This window comes from Branchiostoma lanceolatum, chromosome 2 (genome assembly GCF_035083965.1).
Source record: "Branchiostoma lanceolatum isolate klBraLanc5 chromosome 2, klBraLanc5.hap2, whole genome shotgun sequence".
NCBI lineage: Eukaryota > Metazoa > Chordata > Leptocardii > Amphioxiformes > Branchiostomatidae > Branchiostoma > Branchiostoma lanceolatum.
This window is the reverse complement of record NC_089723.1, coordinates 21,581,573-21,594,796: the sequence shown is the minus strand read 5'-3', so window position 1 is coordinate 21,594,796 and position 13,224 is coordinate 21,581,573. Positions and strand designations below refer to the sequence as shown.

Here is a 13,224-nt window from a genome sequence, read left to right as displayed (position 1 = left end):
TAGCGCCTTTTTGAAACTAAGAAAAATGACATGGAAATCTTGAGCAGTGGTTTCGTATTGGAGTGTCATATTGGTCAGTGCTAGGAATGGTTAACTTTTTTTGCGTCACTGTGACTTTCCGTGAGCTCATAGCGGTTCTCAAATCCCCTTCACACCTTTTGGGATTTGTTTACACGATCATCATGCTTCAACATCAAACTTTCAGGCATAGGTTAGATATTTTCCTTGATATCTCCACTGATCAGCTTCATAACCATTTCTACAGCTTTGTATATTAAGTTCTTGGCCGATCAGCATAAGCGCACGTTTGATAATTTTGATTTGCATGCAGTCAGTAGTATTTCCTGTGTGCACTGAGGCCACCACACGGTATCCAATTTCTTGAGACCATGCATTGTGCATATCAACATGTCTTGTAATAACACAAGTACAAATAATTCATTTACAGTCTATTTCATTAACAAGAGTCCAGGTGCATTGATCATGTAGTCATACACGTAGATTCGATGGCATGCCTCTGTAATTATAACTGTACTTGTATCATTAGTTATACCTTTACGTTTCACAAAGGAAGTTCTATTGTTTTAAATGCTGATCTTAAGTATAGTTATCAGATATGTGTAAACATTTTTTATATAGATAATATTGATCAAATTCATGTGCTCTGCTAACATTAATGGTTACAGGCAGAAAAGGTTTGGCTTGCTGAAGAATATTCAATAGATACAACTTTGAATTTCCTTGTATATTGTTGATGCTTATTTTGTATCCAATGGCAACAAAAGGTTCTAGTACATGTAATACTCATTCAGCCAATGAGCAATGTTGTAACATTCTCTGGGCATGATTGTTTTCATATTGTTGTACATTTATTGCTCAACTGTAAAGCTGGTTCTATTTGTCACAATGCTATTTGTTAGAACATGAATAACAAACTAACCCTGTACATGTAAATGTAAAATGATAAATGTATTTCCGTACAGCGTGCTGGAGATATTATTTGCCTGTTTTTAATGATCCAGGTAAGAGTATAAAGCATGTATTATACAGTGGCTATATTGAACAACCAGATGAAAATCAAAATCAACGATATATATGTGTATAATATATCAACAACATATGCAGGTATGTACAGAGAGAAAGAGAGAGAGAGAGACATACCTGTATACCTAGCACCTGTCTCTTTGGTTAATTTGCTTTAACAGTAAAACGTGCGTGTCAACTATTGTATGGCACTTAGCACTCTTTGCATTCTGTATCAATACAGTCACATAATTAGAGCGAATAAGTACCTTAAAAGTTTGCAACTTCAAATGACTAACTGTAGAAATGAAAATATATTGCCCAGCTAGGCGGAGGTGTCTGTGTCGATCTTACTTCATGTGACGAAAGTACCAACGTAGCACTCTTAGTTCTACCATCATATTTGTCGCTTTGGAGTAGTAAGGCTACTGCAGTTCTGGGCTATTTTTTTCTGCTCTGTCACTCACTCTCCGAAATCTGTGACGCAACCCCTGGAGGAGGGCAGACAAGGCGGTTAACCTCCTTGTTCCGGGCGTTATCAATTATGAATTTCAGTCATTAAATATTATTGATAATGAAACATTAATCGTGAAGTATTGATTATATGTATTAGTCACAAATTGGTAATTATGAATATTAGATTAGATTAGGAGAAAAATGCATAATTCAAAGAGTAGTTTAGGAAAACAAATACTTATGTGCAGATTTATGGTTCTGACGTAATATTGGCGTTCAATGAACCCGGAAGTGTGCCGAAAGAAGCGCGTGTTTCCCCTATATCATTTTGTTAGAAATTGCCTTCTTAATCTGCTTAGAGCTCCTCGAGTTATGGTGTCCACAGAGTTAGCACGGGCAAAAATTGGTAATTTCTCGCAATCGAACGTATGATATAATAATAATAACTTTATTGCTCAACAATTGTACAAGGTACAGAGTATGGCATTCACTGGTACATAGATAACATTCTACTAGGCTAATCCGTCTATCTTATACAATATGGTGTACTAGTCTATCTTATACAATATGGTGTAGTAGTATGGGATGACAATGGGATTTTACAATTATTGGAGGAGTTTCTTACGTCTAGACATTCTTTGATACATTTCCCAATGTATACCATGCATGGGTTGTCACATGTCATTATGTACTTAAATTTGCTATTTAAGTCCATTGAGATAAATCCTGGTAAGCCCAACGATAGCATTGAGTATAGTGAATTACGTAAATCAAAATATTTGGGACATACAATCAAAAAGTGATATTCGTCTTCAACTACCTCTGGACAAAATGGACAAACCCTCTGGTCTATAGGGAGTTTTTGAAATCTCCCCGTTTCTATACTTAATTTATGGCAGCCAATTACACTATTGTAACGAGCCATTTCTTGCCTGTCTCTCACCCCTAAGCGAATCTCTAGTCTTGGATCAAGGAGCAGTCATCAGGACATCTTCATGCCATGAGGTCTTTAATCAAGTCTCAACTAGTTCTATAATATATGCGTGGGAAGAGTCTATATACACCAGGAAGGGGACAGAGTATACAGCGTATGTATATAGTTTCGCCCAGCCGTTGAAACATGATACCTCGTACGAAACTGGGATTCCCCGGACCATAGCAACAACAAAAAATTCCCATTAGTCACTTTATGCTTCCCCTTTTAGTTCGGTACGAGCGAAGGTACGACGCAGGTTAAAAGCTCATTGCTTGGAACATACCTCCGTGATCACTGAAAAAGCGCCCTGTTCTTCAGAAGAGTGTGGAAGTTGTCGGTGTCTTACACACACTTGCAATTTCAAGTCCTGCCAAGCCCAAACCAGAATGGTAAGCTGCATTTTGTTTCGTTTTCAGTACGTTTGTACTGCACGCTATTTTACCATGCCCACGACCATATTATGTCGATGGTGGCAAACATTTTGTTATTTTTCTATAAGGCCATGTAGAATAGTGTACTAGCAGAATGCAGAACAAGAGAAAGGGACATTTGGCCGCGTTAGTAACGTAACATGAAGCCTTATACATCCTGGCCCACGTCTGTAACATAGTCATCAAAATTGTTTTTGCACCTATCATTATAATAAACAGGCATATTGTCAATGGAAATCATACTGTGATATAGGTACCATCTTACAAAGGAGCTAGAAGATTCTGCAGCACGAGAATTTTCGCTGGCGCAAACTTCCTTGTGGCTGAATTAAGTTAGTTCCCCTTTCACTTTCTGAGGTATGACGTCATCATGATTGTGAACGTTTCTCTATCTATAGCCCTGTACTATGGACGACGAAGAGAGGTCCCCCTTGATCAGTGGTGGTCAGCAACGGTGAGTGAAATTCGATTTGATAATTTTACGGCTGCATAAACACTAATAATGGTCACAGATTTGAAAATGTATGTATTTTGCACGTTCCTTTTCGCTATGCTGATGCTTCCTGGTCCGTTGCATTTTGAATTTATCTCACCATTCCGCCTCCTTTAACTCCTAAACTACTCATCGCATGACCATTAAATTTTCAGAGAATGATGTACATGTAGAACTAAGTAATCAAAACAGCTTGAGTGTCATTATTTATGTTATTTTATTGACCGGAACCGTGTGAAAAGGATTTTCCCGTTAAACTCAAAGGTACGTAACGGAATTTTAACCAAAAGGGTGTCTAGAATGGTTATGTCTTCTGTTGTTAATAGCAACAGCAACTATGTCAAAATGACGTAAAAAAAATGACGTCATATATTTTAACCTATCAGTTGGAATCCGCCATTTTTAATCTGCAATATCGAATTTTCAAAAATTCATTTTTTTGCAAATAACCCTTAAACACAATGAAAATAGACTGAAGACACAAATTTCTATGTTTTTGTGCAAAAGATACAAGTTAGTGCCGAATTTCAAGGGACAATATATCCCCGTTATACCTGAGCTAATGATATGGTTCGTAATCTTGTATTTCAACCAATGACGTCATAAGATTAGCAAAAGTTATGAATATTCAACCATGAAAGTTATATTAAGTTACATAAGATGTGATTGATGTTAGAAACTAGGTGGGCTCTAGTAAGTAACCTGAAAACTACATTTTACATTGAATTATTGAATTTTGTAGAATTAGCCTGTGAGAAATCCATTGCCATGGCAATACGCAAAATCATGAACTTACGTAAATATTATGAATTTTTTGCCAATTAAGTTTTAAGAAAAGTCACCAAGTTTGGTGGCTCTAGCGCAAGCCGTTCAGGCGTTAGGCGATATTACCCCCCCCCCCCCCCCGGCCCCCCGTCTGAATAGGGTTAATGGCCATTATGGCCCATGTAACAAAATATCTTACCTTAAGAGTCAAACTAGTATGTGAACGTAAAATTCCCATAATTTAAATGTTATTTTCTCTTTCGCTGGCGTTTAAAAATCCAGATCAGTTGGGTCAAGCGAAGAACTTCAAACAGTTGCGAATCAGCAGATCAGCGAAGTTCAGGATCAACAGGCCAGTGAAGTTCAGGATCAGCATGTCATCAATGTTCCGGATCAGCTGGTCATCGAAGTTCCGCCGGATCAGCAGGTCATTGAAGTTCCGTATCAGCAAGTCATTGAGGCCGGAGACAATGACGGGGTCGGCGTTCTCAAGACCATCGCCAAGGGGGCAAAGTTAGTCTGAAAGACAATCTGGATAGCATTTTGGCCTTTTGTAGGACTCTGGTGGTTAATGTTCTCCTCTGTTGTACAGATGAAGTGCCTATGGGACGAAAGTGTTAACGATAATATTACATGGCCAGAACAAGTGTATGCTAGTAGTGTAAACCCCCAACAAGTCAACGACATGCAAAACATATCATTCGACGCCTATCACATTGGCTGGAGGTGGTCTCATTGCCACCAGCCGCACAAGGTGCAGAAAGCTCTGGCTTATTCGCTCATCATCGGCCTGTACAAATTTGCGCCAGGTATACTGATCATTCGTTGGTGCTATCAAATTAACTTACGCGATTTGCTGAAAGACAAAATAAATCAGGAGGTAGTTTACGACAAGCGGTATTTGCTTGCCCTGTACGTCATCCTGTGGACCGGCTCCGTCCTGCTCAATTTTAGCATCAAGTGTGCTTCGTGTGAGCAGCTCTTTACATTACGATGGATAATCAGGTATTTTTCTCACCATCAGCATAACGTGTCACATGCCGTTTGCGCCTTCGTTTCCTTGCCATTCTTCGCAATACTCTATTTTCCTTCATTCTTTTGCTGTTGGTACGTAATCGATTTGACAAATGCCTTAGTCTCATTGGCCTCTGACACAGAGGATCTAGCCGATTCAATGGTGAGGAGCGAGGAGCAACCTGACCTCGTTCTCAGAGACGTATCCAACAGAATCAAAGAGAAAAGTTGGTCTCGTCATTTTGGCATTGGAAAAGAGGTTGAGTTTTTCACCAACCTCACGATGTTTATAGGGGCGATTGTTGGCTTCTCGTTTTCGAATATTTATGTTTCATCGAAACTTTCCAACTTTATGGAATGGGCGCATCATGTAACTCAGCTGCTGTACCTTGCTGTCACCTGTATGACTCCGTTCTTTTACGTCGCCGCAGGTGTTAAAAAGTTACATAAAGCTCATGAGATTTTCATTTGCCAAGCGAGAAGGGCACAAGTGGAAAAGCTTTGTAACAGCGCTAGCTATAGTGGAGATAACAAAGACACTCTGGAATGGGAAAAATGGAGCGTGATCATTGACACTATGGGGGGAAGGGTGGTCAGTATAGTAAACACAGAAAAAGAGCTGGTTTGGACGGCATTCGCGACAATGGGTGTTATTTCGTGGCATCTTCTTGGCCATTTGAATAAGTTTAATGACGCTCCAAAGGACATCATCGAGGGTGAACGGTTTGCTCTTACATACATGATATCATTGACCGTCGTGCTGGTAATCTTGGCAGTATTTGCGGTCACTTTTGGTTCGGACATGATCCCATCGTGGGCAAAGGCCGGCAACAGGCAAGGGAATTTTACGGTAATTTTGTGTTCCTTCCTGTTAGGAGCTGTCATTCTTGTAGTCGTGTATTTCCCATGGATGCTTCTCAATCACTCGTGCAAGCTGTAAATGCCCAGCTACATTGGCGGTCTTTATTAAATGTAGTCACAGCTGTTTGGGCCAAATGTCTACGCTAAAAAGAAACAGTCAGCTTACATTGAAACAAAGTCAAAACAACAACAAAACAAGTTAGTATTTAGAACACGGTTGATCATTGTTATTTTAATATCAATTGTATTCGTAGTGCAGCATTAAACGATCGATGCAGTGCGTGCCATGACCAAATGGCACGTTGTAATTACAACTGTTAACAATACAAGTCATGTCGTTACTGGTACCTTTGTGTTTTCTAGTCCACTAGTGCCGTCACTAGAGTACGTGTACACATCGATGTATCTAATTATCCACTAGAATCATCTCATCATCATTACATCCTGTACAGTACTTTCTACATCTATCTGCTTTCATAAACTGGAGAATACATTTACCCAGCTGATATTCAACACTGTAGATACACCTTTGAATAAGAGAACAAGAAATTACTTTGCATTGAAAATACCTATTTTGTGTCCAGTCATATCGGGTTGTTGTAATTCAGCGAGCAATGTTGTAACATTCTCTGTAGTATCTTAGTCGATTGTTGTTGATTCTAGTAGTTACATATCAATCTCCTTGACCTAAGTTAAAGATTGGACTTAATTTGTATGCCTGTATTTGTATTGGAAATCTGTTGGTTTAGTAACTGTATATCACAAAAAGTTTGATGCATCGTTAAAAAAACTTAAAAGACGAAACTAAAAAAGATTACTTTTCTCATCAATGTCAATTCACCAAAGAGAATGATTGAATGTGTAGAATTCTTTGTTTGTTTAGTAATTTAGCCCCTTAAGATATCAAATGCTGTAAAAATAATAATACATGTAGCATGTAATATCAAATACTATTGTAGAGTCCATAAATATACCCCGGGTCCGAATGGTATGACCCGGGGGTCAGAGGTAAAATAGCACATGTAGAGGACCAGATGCGTTACAAATATACACAGCGTTCCGTTGAATCCTCGTCCCGTCTCCTCCTTGGGTCGGCCTGTAAGTGGTAACTTACATTGGCGGCAGCGGCGGGATCACTTCGAGCCAACGTCACCGGCGTTCCAGCCCTTCCACGAACTCGGAGGACATTTTTTCTACGCACCGACTTCTCCTCGCCCCCCTCCCACCCCACCTACCACCGACTGAACAATGGAGCCAACGTTCAAAGACCCGGAGTCAGGTACCACATACCCGTTCACGTCTTCTACCTACATGTACGCTGCGCCTCCCGTTACCTATTCTGTACCATCCTCGATGATTTCCCACCCTACAGTAGCATTCCAACCAATTCCACAGCCAGCAGTTAGTGCCGGGACATCCATGTCTGCCCTCCCCAACCCAGACGTGGGTCTCCCACCACCAGTCCGTCCAAAGACTACCTCAGTGCAGCGGCCACCACCCTCATCCATGTATGCACCGACTGCTCCATCCTCATTTCCCCACAGCCAGGCAGCCAGCAAGGGCCCTCCACAGCAGTTTCCCACGGAATTCGGCCCTGGGCCTACCGTCCAGCATGGGGTCACTGCAGCCAAAGCGTATGGTCTCCCACCACAGTTTTCACCTGGATACATGCCAGCACAACCACAGACCCACTGCAAAACACATTTACCCCCCCGTTTTAGGGGTGAGGGAGAGGAGGATTATGCAGTTTGGCACCACAAGTTCTATCTCTACACAGTATCTCAGAGCTATGACTACAACGCATGTTCAAAGGTGTTCCCAACCTTTCTAGATGGGGCGGCGTTCACATACTTCATCAGCCTGCCTCGCTCCGTCCAAGAAGACTACTCTCAAGCTCATGAAGCGTTGTCTCATGCCTTCTCACAGGACCGTTTCTTGTTCACATTCCAGCACCAGCTGGCATCCCGCAAACGCCAACCTGGTGAGACCTTTACCGTGTTTGCTGCAGAACTGGAACGGCTGGTGCAACGCGCCTACAAAGGTTGCGACGCGGTTGCCATCAAGGGCATGACGCTAACCCACTTTATCAATGGTCTAGATGCGGATACACTGCAGCGTGTAGTTGAGGCAAATCCCCCTACCTTGCAGAAAGCAGTGGATGTCGCAACACTACATGAGCAAGCAGTGCTGGCGGTCAAACAGCGTACCGGTTCCTCACCAGAGTGTGGCATCAATGCCATCCAACAGCGCCGCCAGGATCACCTAGAGGCTGAAGTGGCTGACTTGGCCCAACAGGTGCGCCAGCTCACAGACCTACTGCAGAGCCAGCAGCTGTCATCCCCAGCTCCTCGCTCTCGTTCTCCGTACTCACCCCCAGCTCCTCGCTCTCGTTCGCAGTACTCATCCCCAGCCCCTCGCTCTCGTTCTCAGTACTCATCCCCAGCCCCTCGCTCTCGTTCTCCGTACAGGCCAACGGGATCATACGACAATCGTCCACGTTCGCCATCTCGATCACCTGATCGCCGCTCTCGCTCACCACGCTCAGTCCGCTTCTCATCCCCGCACAACCAGGGAAACGACAGACTGCTGGCTCGACGGGCCGACCGCCAGTAGAACGTTCCAAGGCCCACACATCTTCTACCACAGCCATCCTTGATGGACACTCTACACAAGTTCTCATTGACACGGGATCAGCCATATCCCTTATCGGGGAAGACCTTCGTGACACCATTCCTTCTCTACGCCAGTCCTCCCTTACTCCCATGGTAACTCCCGCCAAATCTGTGACTGGCCATCCACTGGATGTGCTTGGTGTTTTAGAAGTTCACCTCCGCCTGGGCAACTATGAAACCACCCATCCTGTGCACGTTGTCCGGGGAAGTGACCAGCCAGCCATTCTCGGCTGGGACTTCTGCACTGAGAACCACGTTGTCCTCGATACCGGACAGGGAATACTTACCATAGGGGATACAACGGTGCCCTTGCTAACGACAACTGAACTCGTCCCGCGACTCTGTCATGCATCTGTCTGCCGAATCACCACTATTCCGCCTCGCGCAGTCATGGCTGTTCCATTGTCCCTAACACCTCGGAACTCCACTGGCACCACGCCCCACAACTTCGTCGGCTTGCTCGAGCCACGTAGCTACGAGGATAGGGGTTTGGCCGTAGCACGGACAGTTGCGGCAGCCGACCATGCCAAGTCGTATGCCGAGGTCACCAACACCACTGACAAACCTATTACACTACACCCAGACACACCCATGGGCTCCTTCTGGGCCCTTGAAGATGATGACATCGCAGACTATTTAGGCCCATCCCCTCCCACACCGGCTCCAACACCTCCGCCCCTCAATCTCCAGCACTCAGATCTCTCCCCAATGCAGACGGAGCAACTGCAAAAGCTGGTAGACACTTACTCGGATGTCTTCAGCACTTCCCCTAGGGATAGGGGCCGTACTAACCTGACTTCTCACCGGATCCTCACCGGGGACAGCCCGCCTATCAAACAACGACCTCACCGTACGCCCATCCACCGCCAAGCTGAAATCCATCGACAAGTGGAGGCCATGCTCGCAGACGATGTTATCGAGCCAAGCAGCAGCCCATGGGCCTCTCCGGTGGTGTTAGCCCGGAAAAAGGATGGCTCATTTCGTTTCTGCGTTGATTACCGCAAATTGAATCAGGCAACGATCAAAGATGCACATCCCCTACCCAGGACTGATGATGTTATCGACGCATTGTCCGGTGCCGCATTCTTCACCACACTGGACATGACCTCAGGTTACTGGCAAGTTGACCTTGACCCTGATGACCGTGAAAAGTCAGCATTCACGACAGGACGCGGCCTCTTCCAGTTCAAGGTCATGGCCTTCGGACTTACGAATGCGCCATCGACCTTTCAACGCCTGATGGAGCTTCTCCTCGCTGGGCTAGACTGGCGCTCCTGCTTAGCATACTTGGACGACATCATTGTGTTCTCACGGACCTTCCCAGAACACTTGGCCACCTTGGAAGAGATCTTCCAACGCTGTCGTACAGCCAACCTTAAGCTCAACTCCAAGAAATGCCAGTTCGCACGACCGCAAGTCCGTTTCCTCGGCCATGTTGTCTCGAAACGAGGAATCCAACCCGACCCGGCCAACACGGAGAAAGTCAAGAACTGGCCAACCCCAACATCTACAGCTGAGATCAGAGCATTTCTGGGCCTGGCATCTTACTACAGGAAATTCATCCAGAATTTTGCTCACATCGCAGACCCCTTGGTTGCATTGACGAGGAAGAACGTTACATTCTGCTGGACCAATGCCTGCCAAGCAGCATTTGACTCCTTGCGAGAAGCCCTCGTTACCCCGCCAGTGTTAGCATACCCGGACTTCCATCGCCCTCTCACATTATACACAGATGCCTCAAACGCGGCTGTGGGGGCTGTCTTGACTCATCCAGATCCAGCAGGGGAACGAGTGATCTCCTACGCCAGCAAAACTCTCACCAAACAGGAGCGTAACTGGTCTACATATGACAGAGAGCTATGGGCCATCGTCTGGAGTGTTCGCCATTACAGCTCCTACTTGGCTGGACATACGTTTACTGTTGTCACCGATCACAAACCACTCGTCGGTGGCCTGAGCCCTAAGCTTATTGCCAACGACCCCACTGGCCGACGTACAAGATGGGCCGTTGAGCTTTCCACCTATCAGTTTAGCATCGTCTACCGCCCCGGAAAGTCTCACTGCAATGCGGATGCCATGTCTCGCCGCCCTCCAATAGAGAGAGACACCAGCTCTCAGGCGACCATTCCCCTTGCCGACAAGGACCCTGACCAAACGGATCCAAAGGTACTAGCACGGCAACGCATGGAGCCAGAGCAGCATCCCAGCCTGCCTGCAAGTGAGCCACCCACATCGCTTGCGGCCGCAGCAGGAAACATTTCCACAACTAAGGCACCGACAACCACAATCGCAGCGGTTGACCAGCAACCAGCAACGTCAACCAACTCGTCAGATGACACTTCAGTGGGATCATCCCTGTCGTCTGATAATCTGCGTCAAGCACAAGAAGCAGACCCTGACATAGCGGAAGTCCTCCAGTGGAAACTCGGTCGACGGGGCCGACCTTCTTTCAATGCCATTCAGCACAGAGGACGCTACTTAAAGTCCCTGTGGCACCAGTATCCTAACTTGACTGTCAAGGGCGGTATACTATACCGCCGATGGAGGCCCGCGTCTCGTCTACTACACCAGCGGATTGCACCCAAGGCATTAGTGCCTGCCATCCTAAGAGAGCTACACAACAGACCTCTCTCTGGCCACCTGGGACCAGCCAAGACCCTTCAACGGGTATACATACGCTTCTATTGGCCTGGGATGACTCAGGAGGTAAAAAAGTGGTGTAGGGCGTGTGTTCAATGCGCCAAAAGGACAACACCAACGCCAGCAGCACGGGCACCCCTAAAACCAATTCAGGCCCTTCGTCCCTTCGACAAGGTAGCAATGGACCTCACGGAGCTGCCCACCTCGAAAAGTGGAAATCGTTATTGCCTTGTCCTGCAAGACTTCTACACGAAATTCGTTAATGCATACCCTCTCATGCGCCAGGATGCCTCAACAGTGGCCCACACCATTTTCAAAGAATACATCCGTGAGCATGGCGTTCCGAGGAGTCTCCATTCGGACCAGGGACGCCAATTCGAAGCAGCCACCATGCGAGCGCTATACGACGCTCTTGGCATAGACAAGAGCCGGACTACCCCTTACCATCCACAAGGAGACGGTCTTGTGGAACGTTTCAACAGAACATTGAAAGACATGTTGTCCAAATACGTCTCTACCACCGTTGATGACTGGGATGACCACCTCCCGCACGTCTTACTCGCTTACAACACTGCGGTGCATGCCTCAACAGGTTACACACCCTTTTTCCTTACCCACGGGAGGGAAGCAAACCTGCCAGCAGACGTGATACTCGGTCCGACCCCACAAGCATCGCCAACTACCCCCTCAACAATGTCCTATGCTCGGAAGTTAACGACCAGTCTCCGGACGGCCTTTAAGGAGGTGCGACAGAACACTCGATTGGCGGGCCAGAAACAAAAGTTGGCATATGACGCCAAGGTATCGCACAGAGCCTATCAGGAGGGAGACAGGGTCTGGCTTCATGACCCCACCACCTTGCGACAAAAACTAAAACCCAGGTGGAAGGGCCCATACACGGTTGTAAAACGACTCGAGCCAGGGGTTACATACAAGTTACGAGACGACAACGGTAAACACCAAGTAGTGCACTTCAATAGACTAAAGAAATGTCATTCCAACGCAAATGTTGCACCAGCGGGTCGGCGCGCCCACCCCCCCCCCGAGCTGCAGTCCCAGGGCGCCACTCCGATGCAGGCACCAGCGACTACGAGGTCCGAGCCGCAGTCCCAGGGCGCCACTCCGATGCAGGCACCAGCGACCACGCAGCCCGAACCGCAGTCCCAGGGGGCCACTTCGACGCTGACGTCAGTGACCACTCGGAGAGGTCGTCAAATACGACTGCCTTCCCGATTCTTGGACTGACTATGCGGACAATAAGTTATTCGTCAGTGCACAATTTGTCCTTGGACTGACTATGCGGACAATTAGTTATTCGTCAGTGCACAATTTGTACTTGGATCGACAATGCAGACAATTAGTTATTCGTCAGTGCCTTTATCTTTATATAGTTATATACAGTAATATACAGTTGTATACAGTAGCAACACACATTTATATACGGTAACAGACAGTTATACAGTTGTTATTCTAATGTACCGTCCCCACGAAGCATTAGCCCGTTTGTTTAAATATTATTCAAAGTATTTAGTATGTAGTTCGCTATAACTTCAGGAGAAGTTCATTCCTCGTAGGGGGGGAAGCATGTAGAGTCCATAAATATACCCCGGGTCCGAATGGTATGACCCGGGGGTCAGAGGTAAAATAGCACATGTAGAGGACCAGATGCGTTACAAATATACACAGCGTTCCGTTGAATCCTCGTCCCGTCTCCTCCTTGGGTCGGCCTGTAAGTGGTAACTTACACTATGAAGATAAAAATCATGCATGTAGAATACAGTGGCCATCAATTACTAAATATTCCTTTCCACATTCTTGAATATAAATATAAATGTAATGCATGTTCATCACAAGAATAGCCAGATGCAAAAATAAAAACCAAACTGTTTCACG

The 13,224-nt window shown here is 45.7% G+C and overlaps 1 long non-coding RNA gene across 1 annotated transcript; it reads left to right on the top strand.

Annotated features, from left to right (window-relative positions):
- The first annotated feature begins 1,887 nt into the window (after window positions 1–1,887).
- On the top strand, window positions 1,888–6,973 carry LOC136427910 (uncharacterized). Its single transcript, XR_010754536.1, has 3 exons — window positions 1,888–2,844; window positions 3,285–3,340; window positions 4,427–6,973. It is a non-coding gene; the product is annotated as an uncharacterized lncRNA (long non-coding RNA).
- Window positions 6,974–13,224: the final 6,251 nt, after the last annotated feature.